This window comes from Ambystoma mexicanum, chromosome 2p (assembly GCF_040938575.1).
Source record: "Ambystoma mexicanum isolate Mex_15411 chromosome 2p, UKY_AmexF1_1, whole genome shotgun sequence".
NCBI classification, from domain to species: domain Eukaryota; kingdom Metazoa; phylum Chordata; class Amphibia; order Caudata; family Ambystomatidae; genus Ambystoma; species Ambystoma mexicanum.
In genome coordinates this window covers 806,062,728-806,087,742 of record NC_090923.1, presented here as the reverse complement: position 1 = coordinate 806,087,742, position 25,015 = coordinate 806,062,728, and positions in this window count along the sequence as shown.

Genomic DNA, 25,015 nt, shown 5'->3' with positions numbered 1-25,015 from the left:
CCCATCAGTTGTAAGTTGATTATTTTTTTTTTAGCCTTAGTTTTCTCTTCCTGCACCCTCTTACTAGCTTCTGATACTCACTCTTTTACAGATATGAGTCTGTTGACAATACTCATCTCGTACTGTCTCATCGATTACCTGGGATATTCTCCCCGGACCTACTACCTCTTCGCTTGAAGATATTTTACTAAATTTACAAGGTAAGAGCTACTTCTATTTTAGTCTACACTGGTTATATCTATTCCATGATCATATAGTCACCCTTGTGCACAGCACAGTCTATAAAGTAATCCCATGACACCGATCTACTGCTTTTATTCTAATAGAAATGTTATGATAGCTGTCTAGTTAAAACATGTTATTTTGTTGCGTCAATGTACCCAGAACTTTGGATATCTACTGTTTATTATGCTCATTCAATTAGCCTGTATATCAGTTGAAGTTTGTAGAAACTACTTGTTTTGCAAAATTGTTGTTAATGGAAAATATCACTAATGTAAATTTTGTACATATCTTTCCTTAGAATTTTTGATTTGCCCCTGATGAGTGTTGTACCACTCGAAACACGTTGGGCCATCCACAGTTTCAACATCAAGAATAAATATGAATTTTTGTTCTTGCGACCTACTTTGCCTGAATGTTGATTGCTTTAATAAATCACCTTCTTAAGTTTCGTTTAATGCAATGGTTTCAAAAGATATTATTAGAAACATGTTTAGGTTACAAACTAATTGTTGGTCTGGTTTTCCAGACATTGAAAGTGTGCAGAGGACGCAAGTTCCTTAATTGGGAATTTATCTGGTTTCTTATCACTTTGTGAAACCTAGGTGTCAAGGTTGCCCATCTCTCCTCTGCACCTCATATCTATTTTCTATTTTCCTTAAATTTCCTACTTAGACAATAATCCAATACACTATTAGCCACATTAATAGGGTGTGCCATATCCATACAATGTTCTCTTTTCAATGGTTTCCCAAGGAACATATTTCTGGAAGGCAACGGCAGCTGCCTTGCCCTGCACAAGATGGACATGAATTCCTTTTGGAGGCTGAAGGCCCTGAACACTATACGCCTCCGATATACAGGAAGCAATCCATCGTGCGATAGTTGCTTTCGAGGCCAGCTTTCCTTTCGGATCTCTGAAGGTCACAAAAAGCTGGGTAGAGTGCCTATGTTTAGATGTTCTGTCCAAATAAAACTTAAGAGCTCGTCTGACATCCAAATTGTGCAATACCCTCTCGGCATCTGAGGCCGGGTTTGGAAAGAAGACGGGTAAAGCAATAGACTGGTTCTTTTTTTTTTTTAAACGATTTTATTGATTTTTCCAAAAACAAACCAAACTTACAGTGAATAGATAATGTCAATCACAAATACACATAAATTGTTGTATTCCAGCCCACTGTCCCTCCCCCCTCCCAAGCCTACTCCCCCACATTTCCAGTCTCCACCTCTTGCGGTGGGGATTCCTCTTCGGCAGAGCTCATCGAGTCTCCATCACTTGGTCCATCATGCGACGGCCCAAATAGTTCAGCTATCAATTGCCTCCAACCCGCTAGGGCTCCAGCTTCTTCCATCTCCCCTTTACACGCTTCCTGCCATACTATTGTTTCCGCCTCCGCCCACTTCTGCAAATCCCTCCACCACATTTCCATTTTGGGCCTATGACATGCCTTTCAGCCCATCGCAATCCTTCTCTTTGCCAGGACATACGCTAGATCTTTCAATTTGCTCACATGTTTAAGCTTACGCGGTCTGGGGAACCCTCCTAGCAGACAGGCCCACGCAGTATCCACCTTCATGCGAATCCCTTTGTCTTCCATTTTCTGTGCTATTTCTCCCCAGTATCTCTCTATCAGTGGGCACGCCCAAAACATGTGTACCATTCCCGCATTTTCCTCATTACATTTTGGGCACACTTGGCATCCGGCATTTTTGAATTTAGCTATCTTTTGTGGCATCAGGTATGCCCTGTGAGTTATATACAACTGTATCTGCTGCAGTGTAGCATTTCTCAATACTTTTTATGATATCCTTGCGTTCTCTCCCACATCCCATCACTCATCGGGCCCCTACTTCCTCTTCCCAGTCTAAGTTGCACCACCTCCCTGCCTACTTGGGACATTATCATTTCGTACACTCTAGACGTTTCGTGTCCTCCTTCTGCTATGTCATATCATATCCAAAGTAGTGTCTAGTTCCTCCGCCAGTTCCACTTCAGACCAGGTATCTTTAATTTGTTGCACCACCCCGTGATACGCGATATATTGCCCTGCACTCAACCCCATTAGTTCCACCAGCTCCCCAAATTCCTGCATCTTCCCCTCCTGCCACACATCCCCCATCGTTGCTATCCCCACTGGTTCCCAGTGCTTCCTAATCATCAACCTCAGTTGCTTTTCTCTTCCCACCACTGTGACCAGTGGGATCTGCGGGGAGCACGGGGATGGCTTGTCCATTAATCGGCATGCCCTTTGCCACATTCCCCACCCAAGGCCCAACATCCCTGGGCGACCACCCAACTCCGATTTGGGCAACCATATCATTTCTCTCAAAGTACGGGGCGCAGTCCCTTTGAAGCAACCTGTGTTCTAAGGTAGGCTCCTCAGAGAGCCATTTGGCTACGTATTGTAATTGGCTCGCTACATAATAGACTTCCCAGTTTGGTAATTTAATGCCTCCTTTCCTGTATGAATTTTGTAGTTTCCACAGGGCTACCCTGTTCCTCATCCCATGCCATAAGAATTCCCTGCATACACCGTACAGCCTGACAAAGAATTTCCTGCTATTGAGTATGGGATGTTCCACAGGGCTACCCTGTTCCTCATCCCGTGCCATAAGAATTCCCTGCATACACCGTCCAGCCTGACAAAGAATTTCCTGGGTATTGAGTATGGGATGTTTGCGAAGCAGTGCAACAATCTGGGCAGAGCCACCATCTTGAGCATCGCCCCTCGTCCCATCATTGCCAAGGGGAGTTTCATCCAAAACTTCATGCTACTCTCCGTGTTATGCCTATGTTCAGCTTCTACCGTATGGTATGTCTACCCCAAGATATCTGAATGTTGTAACCTCCCACGGTATCTGTAGGATCGCCAAATTCTTTAACGGGAGCCCTCTATATCTACCCAACGGGAACACGCAGGACTTACTGGGGTTCACAGCTATACCTGAAAGTTCTACAAACCTCTTCATCACTTCCAGTATATATTGGAGGTTCTCTTCTACGTAGCGCAAGTACAGTAACATGTCATCTGTCTGCATATAATGAAATGATATGTGGTGTCTCCCTGGCGACAATACCTATTGCATCATATTGCTGCCTCAAATAAATCGCCAGGGGTTCTAAGGCTAAACTATACAGCATAGGGGACCATGGGCATCCCTGTCTGGTGCCTCTGTCGAGTTGCCATCTTTCAGAGACTACAGCTCCTGTCTTCACATTGGCTAGTGGCGCACTGTACAACAGTTCGACCCATTTAAGATATCCTGGTCCCATACCATAATTGGCTAGGGCCACCGTTAACCATGGCCATTTGACTGAGTCAAATGCCTTGATCACGTCCAATGATACTATCGCCATCTCGCCTGCATCCCCATTAGTATGTTCAACCACTCGGTGGAGTCGCCCAAGATTATTCAAGATGTTCCTATTCGGGACATATCCTGTCTGATCAGGGTCTATTAACTTATTGATGACCTTCAATCTATTCGCCAAGAACGCAGTTAGAATCTTGCTGTCTTGGTTCAACATCGACAAAGGCGCTATAAGAACCACAGTCGCTACCAGGCTTGTTGGGCTTGGGGAGTGGTATAATGACCGCTTCACGTAAGGATTCCGGTAATTTCCCAGCTTCAATGAGCATCTCCAGCAGCTGGGGGGTGGAGGGGTTGGGGGAGGGAGTAACTCCATTTTATATGCCTCGTAAAATTCACTTGGGAGTCCATCAGTTCCCAGGGTTTTGCACGTGGGCAGCTGCTTCACTACTCCCTCCAGTGCCTCTAGGGTGATCGGGGCATCTAGCTCCTCCCTCTCCTCTGCACTAATCTGGGGTAATCCAATATCTTCCAATGTGTCCCCAATCTCCTCCCCGTTTCCTGTCTCATCCCCATACGGGCGTCTATAAAACTCTGCAAATTCCCGATTAACCCCTTCTTGCGTATCCACTGTGTTGCCATCTTCTCGCACTATCGTTATGATTGGGGGTTTAGGGGTCTCATTTTTATAGAGCCATGCCAGGACTCACCCTGGTTTGTCCCCTTCTGCATGTTGCCTCTCTCTACACTTCTTATAATTTAGGTTGCATAATCTTTCCCAGTATCCTGCACATTTCTGCTGTAGGCCTAGTGCCATTTCTGCATCTTCCTTAGTGTTGCCGCCCCGTTACAATACCATTTCTAGCTCTTTTTCAGCATCCTGCAACTCTGCCAGGATCCCATTCTGCAGCCCCCTGGACTTGGCTATGGCAATCCCCCTCACTACTACCTTGAAGGCTTCCCAGAGTGTGCCCGCTGTCTTAACACAACCAGTGGTGATCTCAAAGTCACTTATTTCCTCTCACATGTCTTCCCTAAATACGTTGTCTTTAAGTGCCTCTGCTAGCTAGTGCCATGTGGGTATCCTTCCCCTCGGGGGTCGGTACTGCCACACTACCATCAGTGGCGAGTGGTCAGAGGACTCTTGCTTTATATTCCGCCTGCAGTATTTCAGTCATTAATTCATGTGTGACAAACACATAGTCTAGTATATAGGCCCTGTGGGGCTGCATAGTGTGAATATTGTCTATCCTGCGGATGGCGTGCCCTCCATTCATCAACCAGCCCAAAATCTGCCAACAGTGACTGCAGTGCCTTTGCAGCCGGAGTGGGTCTGTCCACTTTAGTGTCTGATCTATGTTGGGGTTTAGCATGCAATTAAAATCACCCCTCCCCCAACAGTACAGCCCCCCCCACACTTCCACTGAGTTTACCATACAGGGTTCTAAAGTACACAGCCGTGTCCTGATTCGAAGCATAAGTATTTACAATACAGATCTCTCTGTTTTCCACCAGCCCTTTCATAACCACCATCCTGCCATCTGACTACGCTGCAGAGTGCAGCAGCTGGAACAGGACATGTGGGGCCACCCATGTGATTACCCCTCTTGCATAAGCAGAGTATGCTTCTCCTACTACCGTCCCTTTCCACTTCCAGTTTTGCTTGCGTTAAATGATTTTCTTGTAACAAGGCTATGTCCACTTTGTCTGCACAGGTACATCATAACCTTGTTTCTTTTCAAATAGCTGTTGGGCCCCCTGACATTCCAAGTCTCCCATGGGTCATCTTGTTTTTCCCGGGGTGTAGGCTCCTCACACCCCCCAACTGAACACCCTTCCCAAACTACAACAAACCACAGCAAGCAATCTCTTCCCTCCTCCCTCCCCTTCCTACCCCAACAACTGCCCAGCTCCATCCCTGGATCTCAGGCGTCCCCGCGTTTGGTCCTCCCTTGGGATCCCAAGCTAAGAACCCAGCAGGGTGTCACCGCACTATCAGTGATCTAACGAAACTCTAGATGGGGGTACAAAGACTAGCCCCAAGAGGCTCCCTTACCAAGCAATAGTCTCAGTGCTCACGGATCATGTTTCCTTCCAACCTATGCATGCCCGCCGATAAACTGCGTCAGTGACTATAATAAAGCCCCATAATCTTAAATCACAACACCTTCAGGTGCTCCCCCTGTGCATTACTCATCTCTTCCTCCTCCGTCTCCTGTCTGGATGTCCGACTCCTGGGGGCAGCTTTGCATGTCAAGCCACCCCATGGCGTCTTCCGGAGTATCAAAAAACAAGGTTCTGCTTTTATGGAAAACTTTCAGTTTCGCCGGGTAGAGCAACATGTACTTGTGGCCCGCTTCTCGCAATCTCCTCGACAGTCCCAAAGTTCATACGGCTCTGTTGCACCATCAGGGTATAATCCGGGTAGGCAGTTATGTTCGCTGCCCCTCTTTGTATTGTTCCGCCCTTACGGAAGTATTCAAGGATTCTTTCTCAATCCCGATAGTTAAGGATCTTGCCGATCGGCCTAGGCGGATTGCCTGGCGGCGGCTTCCTTGTTAGGGCCCTATGCGCCCTTTCCACCACAAACCCCTGGGACAAGGCTCCCCCGGTGATCTCCTGCATCAGCATAGTCTCAATAAACTCTGTGGGGTTGGGACACTCTGCTCCCTCTGGTAGACCAACGATACGGATATTATTCCTCCGGGCATGTCCTTCCGCCTCCTCCGCTCTGCTTTCCAGGTTGCCCACACGTTGCGCCAGGGCATGAAGCTCCAATTTGTGTGTAGCACAGTCCGTTGTGTTCAAGCCCACCTCTTTCTCAAGGTTCTCTGTGCGCTCCGCCAGTGACCTAACATCTTGCCGGAGAAGGTTCATTTCCTCCTGCACCGCCCCAACTTTTGAGCTCCAGCGCGGTTTTCAATTTTGACACGGCCAGTTCAAGCTTGGTCTCCCAAGCCACCTTCATATCGGCAATCGCTGCGAGGACCTCCTGGTTCGTACCCATGGCAGCCATGCCCCCGGCAAGGGCTTTGTCTTTGCTCCTGGCTCCTTCCGGGCCAGGCGGTGTCCTGGCGTATTCATCTAGCATAGGCTGTTTGACCTTCAGTCTTGGAGGTTTGTTGGACATGGCGCTGCAGCTGGGATGTGTGGGTGGGCCACCCCCACTTGTGGTTTCAAGCCCCTGGGTGGGCCCCCTGACTTGTGGTTTCCAGCCCCGGCGGGGGCAGACTTCTGTCAGCACCTGAGCCCAGGGGGAGTCACCCCAATGGCGTCCCAAAACTACTTCTTAGCTGCAGGAATGGGTTGTTCCCTCCCATGTGACCATATAGGTCCCCTCTCCGACTCCGCTAGCGGCCCCCAGGCGCATTAGCTGTGTCTATATGTGCTCTGTGCCGCACCACACTTCAGGGCTTTATCACTTTCTATTCTCACACAGGTTGTGCGTCTTGCTCCCTCTGTTATTTGCTGAGTGTGGTCCCAGACACTTCGCCTATCAAGTCTCCCGGCTGGCACTCCGCAACATTCCACCATGTGCACTCACACACATCCTCTGGTCCTACTTGTTATTGCCCACAGGTTGCTGTGCATCTATGGGATGCTCAGTGGCCCATGCCTAGTTCTCCAGCTGTGCGTTCTGGCTTACACTTGTCCACCTTGGTGTTAGCACATTTGACCTGGAGAGCTTTCCTTGTTGCCTGGTATGCAAACCAACATAGTCTATATCACTTCCTGGCGCCCCTATCCGAGGCGGCTGTTATTGCTGGGTTTTTCGTCTTCGAATGAGCCAATGTCCCTCACTTGCCTTGCCCCCGGATTCACAGCCGCAACAAAGTGTTTTCACCAGGATGCTTATGCGTGGGGCACTCCCACCTTTCCAACCGCAATCAGTGTCATGTGCAGGCCGCTTGGTCCGCAGACAAAGCGTTCTGTGCCGTCACATGAGCGCATCCCCCCCACGGTGCCAGTCTTCTCACTTTGCCTGTTTCTTAGTGCAGCTCCATGTCCTCCGTGCACTCTTCTCCCGTGTATGGCGGCCTTATACACGGACCCCTCCCGCTCGCCTTCTGTATAGATTGCCCCGCGGGTCCTGTGTCTCGTGTTCGTTCTGGCCGCTCTTGCTCTCCAGTTTGCCTCTGCCTTTGTTGTGGCGTGCGCCGCCTTGGGGTTCGGATCCCCAGCTTGCCTCCTCGTGCCCACTTCCTGCGTTGTGTAGCTGGCCCGTTACCCTTCATGACCAGCCTCCAGGCGTGTACCGCGTACTCATACTCCACACAGCGGCTCCTCTCCATCGATTCAGGCCGCCAGTTATTGTCCTTACGATTCCGGACCCTGCGGCTAGCTCCGCTCCGCGATCTTGCCAAGTTTCGTTTCCTCTGGACTACGCATCCGTTGGAAACATTATTGCCCGTCCGGCTCTTTTCAGATGCTAGGGCTGAGGTTGTTCATCCAGGCATCTCACGCCTCGGCAGCAGTGGTTCACCACTGCTCCCGGCTGCCTACAAGCCGAAGCGCGACCTGTCCAGGGATCCCTTTCATGGGTGTTGTGCTACGCACATGCTTCCATCCATCGTCCTGCCAAGCATTCTGGCCCATCTGAGCCTGTATCCCAGTTTGCTGCACCATGCAACGTTGCCTGCGCTTCGCTACTGTCGCATTGCCATCTCGAAGCCGACTGATTCCTTTGTTCTCACTCTCCGCCAGCCATTTTGTATCCTCCTCCTTCTCCAACACTCGCAATCTGGTAATATGGAGAACTCCGTCTCAGTACCTCCCGTGGGCTTCAAAAGTTCAGCGGGCACGCTCGTCATCTTCATAAACAAGCATATTTATTTTCAATAGTCGTAGGCATCTATGACTGCACTTTCTGGAAGGATCATGGCAGGATCACAGGAGCTCCTCCGGAACGCGTCTTCTTACATGGCCCTCGTAGCCACGCCCCCCCCCCCCCCCCCCCCCCCCCCCAAGCAATAGACTGGGTCAGATAAAAATCGGATACCACCTTTGGAAGGAAAGAAGGATTAGTTCAGAGGACAACCTTATCCTTATGAAAGGTGAGGAATGTTATACAGACAAGGCCTGAAGGTTGCTTACACGCCTTACCGAAGTCACAGCAATCAAAAAAGCCATTTTCCGCAAAAGGAACTTCAAGTCCACCGTAGCCATGGGCTCAAAAGGTTTATGGCATAAGGCAGTGAGGCCCTTATTCAATTCCCACTTAAGATGCGGGTTACCCACAGGTGGATAAAGATGTAATAGACCTGCAAATTGCCTTTTAAATGACAGGGTTTGTCAATGAAAAAGAGCAAGTGTCTGGACAGGTAAGCGGCGATAGCCAACAAATAAGTCCTACAAGACATGTATGCCTGAAATTGCCAGGTGAGAAACGAAAAACAGGACTGTGTCAATGGTAGGATCCCTGGGGTCCAGCTGCTTAGCTAAACACCAGTGACCGAACCGGAGCCATTTGCTCCTATACTGAGACCTTGTCGAAGGTTTTATAGCCGCCTGGATAATAAGTATATTCTCTGCAGACAAGTTGAAACTTAAGGATTTTAACTCGGGCACCAGGCCGCCAAGCTGAATGATTGTGGGGAGGGGTGCCACATCTGCTGATTGCTCTGGTGAAGCAGGTCGGGAATCAGCACAAGCCTGATTGGGAAGCACACTGAGATGCTGAAGCTCTGAAAACCAGAATCAGGCTGGACACCAAGGGGCTATGAACAGGAGAGTGCAATTTGTCGTGTTCCTGAGCTTGCACAGCACCCGATGATTCAGAGGAAGAGGCGGGAAGGCATAGGCCCCCCATGTTGTGCAACAGAATTGAGAGAATCCCCCCAAAGGAATAAGCTCTGAGTCTGTTCCTGGAAGCATAAAGAGGAAGTTTCCCGTTTGAGGACGTCGCAGAGAGGTCCACTTCTGGAGTGCCCCAATAGCCAAAAATGGCAGAGAGGATCTCAGTGTTCAGTTCCCACTCGTAGCTGACCACCGCTCGTCGGCTGAGAGTCTGCAGTCACATTGAGTTGGCACAAAATGTGTACTGCCACCAGCCAAACACTGTGCTGAATGGCCCATTCCCAAATCTGAATGGCTAGATCTAGAAGGGGAGGTGACCTGGTACCCCCCTGCTGGTTGATGTAAAACATGGATACTGCAGTGTCTGTGCGGATGTGGACCACTTTATTCACAATCACTGGCTCGAAAGCTTTGAGCACCAGGAAAAATCGCCAGAAGTTGCAGATAATTTATGTGAAATTGTTGGTCCTGTGGCGACTATAGGTCGAACCTGAACATGATCCAACGTCGCACCGAGAGGAGTCCGGAAAAGGAGCACCCACCGACAGTTTGCTGGAAGATGACCACCATAGGAGATCTGTCATGCAGGGTGGAACCGGAATCATTTTGGCGTGAGTCGCACCTTGAGACGAGCAAGGGGAAGAGCAAGCACTCACAAGGCCATGAGGCCTAGAAGCCTCTGAAACCACCAGGCTGACATGCTCTCTGACTGAATGAAAACCTGACACGTGGTGAACAGATCCGCCATCTTGTCCAGAGTCAGGTACACTCTGCAGTCGACCGTGTTCCAATGGAAACCCAGGCATATCCGGTCCGAGAGATCATCATGGAGGATTTCCCCCCGTCAGTTCACCGACAGAACAAGGCAGAACAGGAGCTGGAAGAGAGACTGACAGTTGCTCAAGGCTTTCACTGGACAGGGACTGCACAGAAGACAGTCGTCCAAATATGTATACACATGGATACCCTGTAGCCGAAGAAAAGCCACGATGACCGACATCTTCATGAAGACACGCAGTGAAGAGACCAAAAGGGAGCACTCGGACTTGGAAATACTCCTCTCCCAGGGAGAACCACAGATATTTCCGATGCAGGCTCCAGATAAGGATATGCATGTACACGTCCTGAAGGTCCACAACGCTGAGCCAGTCGCCCTTCCAAAGAGAGGACTTTATTTGGCAGGGCGTGATCATCTTGAATTTCTCTTTGGGAAGAGAAAGGTTGAACTGGGAAAGGTCTAAGATGATGCGCAGGCCAGCCTGGTTGGATTTGGGCACCGTGAACAGACGAGAGTAGAAACCCTCCCCTCATTCCACTATGGGAACGGGTTCCACCACCCCGGGTTCTAGATGCTTCTGGACCTCGGCTCTGAGGGAGGGTGTCCCCAACTGCTGAAAAGGAGGATTGAAGAGTGGGGTAGAGGAGGGAGGGGCAATTGGAAGCCCGTCCATGCGATGGACAAAATCCACTAGTCTTCGATGATGGTTTGCCATGCCTCCAGATGAGACGAGATTCATCCTCCCACCCGAGTCTTATGCAAGCGTCAAAAAATATTTTGCAGACTTTTTGGCAGAGAGACTAACTGTCTCTGAGGAGGAGGCTGAAGACCGAGAGGGGGGAAAAAAAAATAATAAAATCGACTCCATTGCAGCTTCGGACGGAGGATCAGCTCTGCGTGACCTGCGGTCTTGGAACCCATGAAGCCTGAAGAGGATCGAGACTGAGATCCAGATCTCTGACCAGGGACTTAACCAGCACCGACACACACTTGGCAGTCTGTGTGCTCGCCTTAATCTTTGTAAGCCCGTCATCCGTTGAGCAATGAAACAACCCTTTACCATCAAAAGTCAGGTCCAGAACTTTATCTTGGACCTCCTTCGAAAACTTTGTTGCATGAAGCTAAGCTTGACAAGGTGTCCACCCCCAACATGAGGCCTCGAGCGGAGGTATCAACATGGTGCGCAGCAGCCTCCAGCATATCCTGCGCCTGTACGCTGGCGTCTGACAAACCGCATTTAAAGTCTTCCAGCCTGTCCCCAGGAATGAACTCCTCGAAGTCCGCCAAATCTCTCCACAGTTTCATATTCACCACTGCCAAAATGAGCTCTGCATTAGCCTGATGCAATTGCAGCACTAAGTTAGCAAAAACCTTCTTGCCCAAGGAATCAAGCAACTTGTCTACCTTGGCCAGAACTTGAGTTGCAGCTGCAGAGGTCAGCTTGGATTGCCGAGTGGCAGCCGCTACCACCGTAGAGGAAGGGAGCGGACATGATGCCAAGGCTACTTCCTCAGAGGTGTGAAGCTTGTAACGGGCGTCAATTCTCTTATTGATATTTAGCCCAGTGTGGAGTTTGTCCCAGACTTTGCAGGCCTTGGGCAGAACGGCAAAGAGTGACATGTACAGGACCCGGTCATGGAATGCTCTGATGCCGACAGAGCAGGGCTGGTCCTCACTATCCCCGATCTGCCTGAGGGCCGTCCATTATGTCAGGATCCGCAGGTTGCGATGCATTTTGTCAACTGGCGACAAAGGAAGCAGAGGCAGAAGAGCTGGAGGCGGCCCAGGAGGTAGAGGCGGTGCCGCTGCCAGGGCGACAGGTGCTGCGACTGGAACTGCCAGGGCAGGATGCGGCACCACAGGGCAGATCTCCCTAAAAAGACCTTTAAAGTACTCCCTCATGTGACCAGACTTCATAAGACTCAAACTTCCAGAAAAAGGCATCCTCTGCCGAAGCTTTAGGCACTGGAGTAGGCAGAGGCCGCTCATGAGGGCCATACCCCCACGAACGTAGTGAGGAAGGCTGCCAAGAAGGCCCACCACCAACCGGGTCTACATATGACCAATGGGGCAGAGGTAGGAGAAAGCGAGACAGTATGCGGTAGTGGCATCCGAGTGCACCAGTCATAAGAGGGGCGGAACGGATTCACACTGTCCCGTGGAAAAGGTTGTCGACCAAAAAAGGTTCCAAGCACCTGTCGTCAATAGCATGGGTGCGAGGAAAGCATCCAAAATGGCCACCATAGACCACACAGGAAGTCCCGCCATTTTGTTAGCATCTGAGGAGAACTGCGTCACGTGTGGATGAGGCATGTAAATCCACAGACTGGTCAAGGACTTGATCGAACCTTTAGCCTTGACACAAGGATCCTCGGCAGAGCCGGTACTAGGGGGCCTTGGATGTTTATTGGACATCCTACCCCTTGAATAAACCTCCAGGAGAGGGACCTCGGCAAAGCTGGTAACAGAGGAGATACCCTCCCTGTGCCCCCTCAACAGAACCGGTATCACAGCGAGCACAGGAATGTTGAGGAATCCACCTCATAAACAAGACCTTAACGGGGGTCTCAGTTCTGTCAGTACACACCTTAGCCTCAATAAGAGGAACCTTGAAATGGAGTCCGGTCTGTATAGCTCGCCGAGAGGGGCCTTGAACCGTGATTCGGTACAGAAAGCCTCAACGAAGACCTTGGAGTGAACTCAGGTACACAAAGCCTCAGCACAACTGGGCTGGCTATTAGCACCTGATTGGTGAACCTCGGATTGTAATCCTGTGTCAGGAGGCCCCTCGCAGGAACCCTCAGCGAAAACCCTGGTAGGCCCATTAGTCCTGCGAGGCACCTCAGGGGAAACCCTGGTAGCAGAGCTCTTGAAGCCCCTCCTGGACCTGGAGGACCCTGGGAAGGAGTCCCCCAGCCAGGGTGCCTAAAAGAATTAAGGAACTTACCGGGCGTCTCTTCTTTTCGTCGAAGAGTTGAAAATGTGGTGGAGGAACTCGCTGGAAGATCTCCCACCGACGAAGGTGACGCTGAAGTGCCCAGAGCAAAAGGGAGTCGCAGTAGAAACACAAGTCCCAACGGTGATCCAGTCACAGGCACTCCAAACAGAAAGAATGGAGAACCGCCCTAGCAAAGCGACGTTCGCAAGAGGAACAAGAGACAAATACCAAACGATCCAGCATAGATGGAGGACTACACGACCGCAGAACTGGAGCAGGAGATGAGGACAACGAAAAGAAGAAAAATGTCTTTCCGGTGATGCAAGTGCGTCCAGCCCAGACTGCATGGAGAAAAGGACTGAAGGGCGATGCGCAGAGCTAAGGAGGGCGGGGATATGGCCGCATGCAGTACCCCACATAAAAAGAGGACAACTTTTTCAATTTGATGTTTTTTTACAAAAGTGCTCCGGTCCCGTCCCACTGGACAGAATGTCCCAAAAGTATGGAGGAAAGGGGACGGGACGTAGGACTAGAGTTTAGTTTTTTTACACTTGTATAGTTTTATGATATGGTCTACAGGTTCCATTTCAACAACTAACCTGTACTTTTAACTGGGATCAGTTTTTCTATTTTTGTTTATTAATACATTTGATTTTACGTAAATCCAAGAGTGATTTGAATGCTTTTCCTACTCTTACTCCTTGTTGTGTGGTCTCATGTAGGAATGATTTCCAACACTCAGTCCTTTAGTATTTGGTCTATGGTTTAACCAGGGTCAACTGTAGTGTTTCTAATCCTGGTGTCCCTAGAATCCTAAGGGGCCCAAACTGCGTTTCTACTTTTTGTGAAGCAATTCTTCCCCTTTGAGAAAATTCCTTGCAACAGTTTCTACTCAGTTACATAGCTGATATTGGAATACTCTTCCGCTGGCCCTTTTCCAATCAGGATTCTGTACCAACTGCAGCACAGAGACTCGAGTGCCAGAGGTCAATCTCATGCAGAATGGCGCATTCTCTCCAGAGCATTAAACACAACAGACCATGAGATGTTCCCGAATATCCTTTACCATCATCAGGTAGAGGAGACAGGTTCTTGGGTGGTTCTGTTCATTCCTAGTCAACCAGCTTCACTTCGTCTCTGTAGACTTGCAAGGTCTGCCCATCTTCCCATGCCCTTTGGGGTGCTCTAAGGGGTCAGGCTAGTCTTTTAGGCTGCTCAGTCTATATTAGGGACCCAATAGAGGATCTGGATGCTACCTGGGGCATCCTCATAATGCAGGGGGCAACCAGGTAGATCCCAATGCTTCGTCTGAGAATGAAATCCATAGTCTCCAGGACTGCCTTCAGGGAAATGAGTTTGCATTTCTGAACACTGTATACCTCTACGACTTGCATCTTACTTTTAACTTTGGAAATGTATTCCGTCTTGGTATTCTGATGCTACAGTTTTTGGTGCACCGCCAGAGTTTCTTTACTAAATATTTGGATTTTATTTTGGATTCCTGCCCCTTAATTCCACATGAGGATTCTATGTTGAAATATACTAGAATGTCCCTTTGAACGCTACTAAATCTTATGCATCTGGGTCTCCCTTTCAGCTCAGTGCAAGGCGGTCACGGATGGATTGAGGTAATTGTTTTGAATTGACTTCTGGGCATCACCTTCATTGCGCTGAAGGTAGTCTCTGCAAGCTGTCCAGTGTCTGGGTGCCAAGATGTTGATGGGCATTCTCGTGTTGTGCCACTGCTCCATTGGCTCCCTTCGAGTGGTGCCATGGTTATGTTTAGTGCAAAGAGCATAAAGCTGTTCACGCAGAGAAGCCTACTTACCTGCTCGACAAATTAGTTAATGTGGAATTTTAGGGGTCTTCACAGTGCAGACCTTCTTGGGGTATACTTTTCCTCTTCTCCCAAGTCATTCTCTGGTGCAGCTGTTGCATGTTCAATTCTTTGGCTCCTAGCCTACATTCAATTCTGGAAGACTTAGAAAACTATTAAAAGCCTGGTTTTGGAATTCTGTTTGTTACACAATTAGGTCTTAAGTGTTTTATTTTATTCTAACTCCCACTTACCCACCTCTCACACTTGAATTTTCTCCCACCAGCCATTAAATCCATCTCTTGATTGTACTTTTCAAAATGCAACTCAAACTCTGTTCGGGCTGGAAGGAGCTGCCCCACCCCAAACCCTTTCGCTCACTTAACCAACCGCACGACCCATCTCTCCTGCATTATCCCCTTAGGAACACTCAATTTGTAAATGTGCGAATAGTGGCCTCTGGCTGTCAATGTTTAAAAACAATGCCGTCCTCCAAAAAACAAGTATATGCTCACTCTTAGCTCTTGACCACCCTGCATACATCACTCAAACACTGCTTATTTAAATACACCTTACCTAGGACTGCCACTGCTCCATCGCTGCCTAATGCACGTCACTTGTCCAAAACACAAGATTCAATTATTCATACACCAACATTACTCTCAGTATCACTGCTACACCTCAGAACTGAAACCGATCCCCTTTGAAAATGTAAGTCAAATTGTGGCAGTTCAGTGACCAAGAGAAGGGGCATGTTTTATTCCCCCCTCACATGGGCTTTGTCAAAACCGAACAGAAACCCCTTTTCTTCACTACAGCTAGTGTGAGGGTCGCAAATGCATGAGTGGTGGAGATACCAGACATGGCCTCCATTTCCTGTGGAAATGTGTAAACCCGTGAGTCACAGGTTATATGTGATCTCATAGTTGGACAAAACGTTTTTGAAAGGCACTAAACACTCCCAAACACATTTTAGGCCCACTGCCACTAATCCGAGAATATAAGCGGAAAGTGTTGCATGGTGCTATTAAAATGAATAAAAACACCGCAAAGAGTCACCTTGTCATTTCCAGCGATATCACTGGATAGCATTACAGAACAGCTGCCAGTTTTGAGAATCAGTTCTTCCTAGTTTTTTGCAGATAGTGAGCAAATTGACAAAGGGTAGGCTCCCCATCCTTCTCCACACCCACTAATCGGATGGCACATATTCAGGTGTACACTGAATCAACAATTCAATGTATGATTCTAAGGCAGTATGCACATTGAAGACTAGTCATGCACACAGCCATCCATTACCAGAGCACTGGCTTCCTCTCCCAGCTCGTTTTATGTACAGAAATGAGGCGAACCACCGGTCCACAATGGAGTGACATTTGTTGCAACCATTCTATGCGCCCCCCACCCAATCCAGAGGTTGTCCAAATGAGTATGATATGGTTCATGGTTCCTCACCCTTTAATGTGAAGGTGAGCGCTGCAAAAAACAAATCAAATCCAGTGTGCATTATGTACTTTTCAAGTCTGCAACCCTTTTATCAGAAGTTTGTAAAATATAGACTTGCAGACATTAGGTTTTCAAAATACAATTGATTTTATTCAAACTAGCCTGGAAGCCACATTGATGCGATTTGTCCCCTGCCCCATAGGGGTATTAAGTACTAATACAATAGGAAATTATGTATATGATTATTATTACTAAGAAGCACATTCTGAAAACCTAGAGTAAGGGGCCTTGCAAAACAACCTGCAATTTTCTATCACTGCACATGGCTCTACAAACAAAAGGGAGGGTTGGTCTGGTTAGTGGGATCACAGGAGAGGCATATGCAAAACCTGTAGCTTTGATGGGTGCAAGTCAGAAGTCGCCAGAGTGCTTAAGTAGTTGGCAATCATTTGGGGGAGGGGTACATTAGCCCAAAAGGAGATCGAAAAGACAAACTGTAAAGAATGCGTTAAGGCATTGAGGTAATTGATCTTTAATTACGCACTTAACACCGGAGACCATTCTAAGCGCAGGACCGGGATTCAAACTTGTGTTGAGTTTTGCTTCCAAGACAGACTGCCCACCAAGCTACCCTCCTGGCCCAGGTAGAGCTGAAAAGGAACAAGTTACTTACCTGTAACTGTTGTTCTTCAGCATGGGTCTGGCATGGATTCACATGCTCATGAATATTCCCCAAAATGTTTATTTCTGAACTGTCTTTCTCCTAATAACCAATCACTGGGTCATACTGCCCCCCAAGCCAATGACTGCCCTCTACCTAAGCCCCTCCTCTGGCAGTCATTTTTAGATTTGATAGCACATAAAGTGGCAGTAGGACCAAGAGTAGAGTTGCAGAGGGGTAGGTGGAATGGTTCGCATGTGAATTCATGCTAGACCCATGCTGGAGAACAACAGTTACAGGTAAGTAACTTGTTCCTTCCCCAGCATGGGGTCTGGCATGGATTCACATGCTCATGAATACAAGAATACATAGCAGTACACACAAGCACAACCACGGGAGGTGGCAAGGCTCAACATTAAGCATTTCAACAACTCAACATTAAGCATCTCTTACCTCCTCACCAGGCTCACCTTCAAGCGAGCAGGTTGCGCAGCACTGCTTGACTGACTCTGGACTCCTCCCTGGAATCCCGGTCAACACAGTAGAATTTTGTGAAGGTGTGCTTCGACCTCCACGTAGCAGCCCTGCAGATGTTCAGCAGGGGCACACCAGACAGGAACACTGTAGTAGCAATGATTACTCTGGTCGATTGGGCTCTCGGACAGCCTGGCAACGGTTGGTTTGCCAACCGGCGACAGTGCATGATGCAGCCGGAGATCCATATGGAAATGGAAGCCTTCGAGATGGGTCCTTCCCTTGGTTCACAGGGCCAAAGTTCACAAACAGCTGTGATGTCTTCGAAAACTCTTCACTCTTCATGCAGTCCACGTAAAACTTCAGCGCTCTAGCCACATTCAGCGAGTGCAATGTCCTCTTAGCCGGCGACGGGAAGAAAACAGGCAACACCAAGGGCTTGTTAAGATGGAAGTCAGACGGCACCTTGGGCATCAGTACGTCCTCAGCACTATCCTCATCTCATGGAATGTCAGGTACAGGGGCTTACACGAGAGGGCCTGGATCTCTCCCACCCGCCGTGCGGAGGTGATGGCCACAAGAATCGCTGTCTTCCACACTAGAAATTTCAGCAGCACCGAATGCAAAGGCTCGAATGGCGGACCCATGAGCCTGGTCAGCACCATGTTGATCTCCCACGCCGGGGCTGGAGCCTTCACCGGCAGGAACACACGGAACAGTCCTTTCATGAAATCCTTCACCAGGCGGTGGGACCACAGCGATGACTGCCCCCGGACTTCTGGTGTAGCGGGAGATAGCCGCGAGATGAATTTTGATGGAGGCATGCACCAGCCCCGCCTTGGCCAGCAACAGCAAATACGGCAGCACTGGAGGGACCGTAATCCGTAGAGGGTTGATCTTCTGTGCACAGCACCAGACAGAGAACCTATTCCATTTCTGTCCATAGCACTTGAGAGTCGAGGAAGCCCTGGCCTTGGCAAGTACCTCCTTGCAGTCTGCCGGGATATCGTAACCCCCGAACTTGTGTGCTGCAGGAGCCAGGCCTGCAGGTTCAGCGATCATGGGTTGTGATGCAGGATCGCGCCTCCTTCCCTGGCGAGAAGATCCACATCCGTCGACAGCTTGACTGGAGGAGACGCCGACATGTCCAGAAGGTCCGGGAACCATATCTGTCTCACCCATGCCGATGCGACGAGGATCATCCCGTATCGGGACCGTCTGAGTTTACTGATGAGTCGCAGAGGCAACGGTGGTAATGCATAGAGGAACAGGCCGTACCGGGGAAAGGAGAATGCATCCCGCAAGCTCCCCGGCTGGGGAGACCTGCTGGTGAATTTCCAACACTTGGTGTTCGCCGCCGTCGCAAACAGGTCGATCTGGGGGATTTCCCCACTGTCTGAATAGGAGATCTACCTGATCTTGCCGAAGCTCCCACTCGTGGCAAGAGCGCAGCTCCCTGCTGAGGTTGCGATGTGTTCTTCACTCCTGCCAAGTTAAACGGGTACCAGAACATCCCTTGGGCGACGGCCGAGTGCCACAGATCTTGCGCTTCCTTGGAGAGAGCCAAGGATCTGGTGCCCCCCTGCATCCGAATGTAGAACATCATGGTGGTGTTGTCAGTGAAGACCCGTACCACTTTGCCCTTGAGGGACGGAAGGAAGGACCTGATATCCCAGAATATGGCTGGAGCGCCAGGATGTTGATGTGCAGCTCCCTCTCCTCCGGGAGCCAAAGGCCTCTTGCGTGGAGATCTCAGGTGTGCGCGCCCTATCCCTCCATGGAGGCATCTGTCATCAGCTTCCTGATGCGCTGGGGTCTGGAAGACCATGTCCGCCGCGAGATGCGCGCAGGTGCCCCACCATAGGATCGCTTGTCGGAAAGTCTTGTTGATGGTGACCTGCTCCTCGAAGCTTCCCGCCACTTGTATCCAACGAGCGTCGAGGAACTCCTGCAGCAGCCGCATCCGCAACCTGCACAGCCGTACAAGGTATATGCACTTGATGGACCTCACCCTGGCAACTTCCATGGTCAACAGCAGTTGTACCTTGCCCAGGATGTCCTTGATCTTCTGCTCCGACAGTGAAGCCAGCCACGCCACCGTTGTAACGCTCACCTGATTCCCGTAGAGGTGCCGGTCTTGACTGGGCGTATAACGTATCTTCAAAGGTGATGTGTAACACACGGCTGGCTCTTTGGGCTGGACCTCTGTGCACTGTATGTCTGGCTCGAAGGGTAAGATGTCTGCAGATAGAAAATGTGGGATTAATGAACTGGGTTATTGAATGTCTCTCTCTTCTTCCCTTTCTCTTCTCCTGTAGAACCCCAAAGGTTAACGCTCTCACCTTAGGTAAGTGAACGCCGTGCTCTCCATCTGCCCCGAGGCAGGGTGCTGTAACCAGTTTCTTCACTGGATAAGGGGAGCAGGCCTCTTGACTTCAGAGGACTGCTGTCCGTCGTTTACTGCACGAACGGTAAGTTTCGAGTAATTCTAATGTCTTTAAAGTCTTTAGTAATGATGTCTCTTGTTTTGCAGGTTTCCGGCGATGGCGGATGGCGGGCTGAAGTGAGTTGAAGATGGAGCCCGTGTGATGAATAGAAGCGCCTGGAAGCACGTAAGTAAGCGCTTGTTGCCTGCTTCACGATGCGCTTTAACTGTCTTTTTATTTTGCAGGTACAAGTTCGGGGCGGCTGCAGGGTGCCGGAATACCCACTGGGTTAGATGTGGAAAGGAGTAATGGCACGTGAGTATTAAAGTTCCCCAATGTCTTTAAACGCACCTTGTTTTGTCTTTCAGATGCGGGATGCAGCACCGAAGGCCTCCGGAGCGCACGAAGAGTAGGTAAGCCTTTGTCTTTCAGATGCCGGAATGCAGCGCGAGGCGTTAGTGACAGCCGATGGACCAGGTAAGTGAAGAGCTGTCACTGAAGACCGTAATGCTAACCTGTTCTTTCTTGTCTTTATAGGTGTTGCTGAAGACTGGATTCAGAATGGTAAGCCTTTTTCCTTAGGCCCAGGATCAGATGCAGAAGACACGATGAGCGTTCTGCTGCTGAGGATGCAGAATAACGCAAAGCAAGATTCATCCATCGGGTGTGGTTTAAATAGCCTCCTGTAGTGCTTAGGTGTCTCCTTCCACAGCCACGCCTAGGTAAGAAAAGAGTTCCTGCTTTCCAGAAGAGTTCCAGTGTTCTGAATCTAGGGAGTGGCTCCTGCCCCACCCAACAGGAACAGTAGTTCCAAACAGAAGAGGATCAGAGACTCAACTGGCAGGCAAGTAAGCAGCATGGTCTGCTGCAGGTAAGTCCACCCAAGCATTATGAGCCCGGCGCTTCCAGCGCTAGGACTGGGCATATTTAGGAGCCTGGTGCCACTGGCGCCAGGACTGGGTCCAAAAGGTCCCAATTGGGACTGGTTGGCACTCGGAACCTGGGTTATGGATCTGCTTCCAAGGGAGTTGGGAAAACCCTGACCTTTTGGAAGCAGAGATCATGACAACCGTGTTGAGCCTGGCTCCCAGGAACAGGGCGTCCTGCGATGGCACCAAGCAGGACTTGCATAGTTTATCGAGAACCCCAGTTCCGTGAGCAGGCAGATGGTCCTCGCTGTGTGGTCGACGGCGAGTTCCTTTGACTTCGCTCGGATGAGCCAATCGTCCAGATAGGGGTAGACCCTTGGCGCGGACTTCAAGCAGTGCCTTGAACTGATAGTGCCGCCCTTGGACCATGAAGCGCAGACTTTTTTTATGTCCCTTGCATATGGGGATGTGGAAGTATGCATCCTCCAGGTCCAGTGATAACAGGAAGTCCCCTTCTTCCAGCTGTCCCAGCACGTGCTGAAGGGTCACCATCCAACATTTCTGGGATTTTATGTACTTGTTGAGGCGATGGATATATAGGATGGGCCGCCAGTCTTCTTTTGGATGAGGAAGTACTGCGAGTATACTCCGGAGCCCCGGAGCTTCTTTGGGACAAGCTCTATCGCGCCCTTTTCCAGTATCGCTCGTACCTCCAGAAGTAGCTGTGGCATGTGGTTTTCTTTCCTGGCCACCGGTGGAAAGTGGGGACACTTCCTTTGGAACCCCAGTGTGTGTCCGTGGGCTAGGGCATCCAGCACCCAGCGGTCGGTGGAGATGGATTTCCACACGCCAATGAAGTTCATCAGCCGGCCTCTCACCAGGGTGCGCGGGTGAGGGCCCGACCTCCCAGCCGGTTCAGTCCTGCTTCGCTGAGGCCTTGCCACCTTGGGCCCCCTGGTGACGACGATGTCCACCGGCCTTGCTGCAGCCCCTGTAGGCTTCCTGCGCCGAAGAACGGGCCGCCTGACGGTAGGACGAAGAGCCACTGCCGAATCCTTCGGAGGCACCTTGAGACTTGCCTCCGGAGGTCTGAAAGGATGGCCGTCACTAATGGAGCATGCCCAAGGCACGGGGCGTCTCTGTGTCCGCCTTGATGTCCTGCAGCGACTCATCCACTGCCTTGCACAACAGGTTGTTCCAGTCGAAGGGCATGTCCAGTACATTGGTCTGTACATCCTGACTGAAATCGGTGGCCCTGAGCCAACCGTGCCAGCGAAGGCAAACACTGTTGCCCATCTGACGAAAACTGGTGTCAGCGATGTCTGTGGCTACCGCGATGGCGTGGTCAGAAGCCACCTCGCCCTCCTGCAGGATCCTGATGGCATCCGCTCTCTTGTCATCCAGAAGGAAGTCCAGGAGGGGGAACGATTTTAAACCACAGCTCCCCATCGTAGCGGGCCACGATAGCGAGAGCGTTGGCCGCCATAATCGTCATTGCTGCCGACGAGATGACCAGACGTCCCATGGCGTCCAGCTTCTTCCCCTCGCCGTCAGGCGGGGAAGTGGAAGTCGATGCCGTTGCCCCTGCTGATTTCTTCTTGGCTGCTGCAGAGACCAATTCCTGGGACAGCTGGGCCCTGAGGCACATAGGAGCAGAATCTGGGACCCAGTGCTTCTCGTCATACCGGTCTCTCTTCGCAGGGGCCATGGACTGGTTCTTCAGAAGGGACAGTCCCTCGTCCCAGGTGTCGTCCAACAGCGGGACTGAGAGTACGGTCTTCCTCTTGGCCTCTCGTCTTTGATAAAGGAATCCCTCCTTCTGCTCTTCGGGGCATAGCTGGAATAGCTCTGAAGCACTGGCGATCTTGGCATGAAACGAGCCAATTTCGTCAGGAGGGGAAAGCTCGGGGAGGGGCTTTCAATGGTCGGATGAAGCGGAAAGAGTCTTCCAGGACTTGAAAAATGAAATTTACCTCAGCCCCGATCTTGAAACATCCTCGCCCAGATCTCCCGTATGTGGTAGAAACTGACGCTTCCAGTCTGGCAACGGGGGCAGTCCCCTCAAAAGGACCCCGAGACGGGTCAACTTCATCCAGTGGCCTTTTGGTGAAGAAAATTCACAGCACCGGAATTAAATTATGCCGTGACAGACAAGGAACTTTTAGCCATCAAGGCAGCTTTTAAAGCCTGGTGGCATTGTCTCTTAGGAGCAAGACACCATCACAGTGATCACAGATCATTGTAATATGCAATACCTAAAGATGGCAAAGGCCTAGTCATCTCGCCAACTCCAGTGGGCCCTGTTCTTTGCTGAATATGATTTTGTGATTACATACCGACCTGGTTGTTGGAACGGAAAAGCTGATGCTCTGTCCCGCTTCGACATAGATGAAGCATACACAATCTCAGATCCAGTAGCCATAATCCCTGGAAGAAGAATCCTGGGAATTACGACATCTCTGACCTTGGATGACATCCATAAGAAAATTCTGTGTCTGATTGATGCAAAGACTTTGCAGGATTGGCCTACCAAAAGCGAACACCACAGTGTCACGAACCACCTGCCATATTTTCAGGGACACCTTTATCTACCTAGTAAGGAACTTTAGGAAAAGGTCATCTCAAATTACCACGAATCACTGGTAGGTCATCCTGGAATTGCTAAAACTGTAGCCAAGATCAAATGGCATTTTTGGTGGCCAACGTGGCGTAAAGACATCAAGCAATTTTGTCATCATGCAGTATTTGTGCACAGAACAAGGCTTAAAACAGACCACCAGGTCTCTTACAACCTCTAGACGTTCCACCCACACCCTGGCATGCACGGTCTTGATTTTATCACTGATCTCCCTCCTTGAAATGGATTAAATACCATTTTAGTGGTAGTAGACTTGTTTTCCAAAATGGCCCACTTCATTCCACTAAAAGGCTTACCCTCAGCTTCCATCCTGGCAAAGAAATTCCTAGAACAGATCGTTCAAATACATGGATTCCCTTCCGTCCTGATTTCAGATCGTGGCGGCCAATTTAGCTCACATTTTTGGAAAAAATGTGAGAGTTAGCCCAAATCGATGTAAGACTTTGCACTAGCCACCATCCTCAAACCGATGGTCAGAACGAGAGAACCAACCAAACACTAGAACAGTACCTAAGATGCATGTTACACCAAACGGAAGGTAATTGGAAAGATGTTTTATGGATAACCAAGTATGCCTATAACAATGCTTTACACTCCAGCACTGGGCAGAGTCCGTTCGATGAGATTTACAGGATACATCCATGAACCTCCAACCTAGATCCACCTCAACCTTTGGAAATGCCAGCCATAAGAAATCTGCATGCTACCATCACACAAGCCTTCAAAAAGGCGGCAGAACATCTAAGGCAAGCTAAAGAAAAACACAAGAGATTCGCAGACCAACATAGGAGTGAAACCCTAAAATATCAGATTGGGGATGAGATCTGGTTGGCCTCGAAACACATACCAGTAAAAGGAACTCACACTTTCAATCCCAGATATTTAGGACCGTACACCCTTAAAGTCATTATCAATCTTGTGGCTGTGAAATTGGAGTTACCTCCACATATCAAGTCCATCCCGTGTTTCACGTCTCACTTTTAAAACCTGTGCAACTCGAGTAACGAAAACCACCAAAGCCAATCATGGTCGACAGGGAACCTGAATTTGAAGTTAAATATATTCTGGACTCCAAGGTCATCAAATCAAAACTATTCTATCTAGTCGACTGGAAAGGCTATGGACCGCAAGAAAGAACATGGGGAGCCTAGTAACCATATTCATGCACCACGCTTGGTAAAAAGGTTCCATCGAAAACATCCAAGCAAGCCTGGGCCACAGGGAGAACCCACCCTGAGGTGAGTGGGGGGGGGACGGTGCTGTCATGATGCATGCCTCCAGACGTCAGGATCAGACCATTAAGGCCCCAAAACGTTGTCTGAAGCCTTCCTGGAGGAAGTCCTGGCGCCGTTGGCTCATTACTTCCTCATGTGAACAAGGATTCAGTGAACATGGATGCACACATAGCCCAGTCTGGAGGAACTGAGCCATACAGTCTAGCTTCCAGGGTGTGGCTGGGCTTGGGACTACTTGTTCAAGGCTATATAAACCACACCCAAAGGACAGAACACGCTTCTCGTTATTCTGCACTCCTGCAGCATAACGCTCACTGTGTCTGCTCAGCTCGTTACCCGGTCTTCAGCCACGCCTCAGGAACCACAGACAATCAGCACCTGTTGGAGAAAAGGAAAGAACAAGC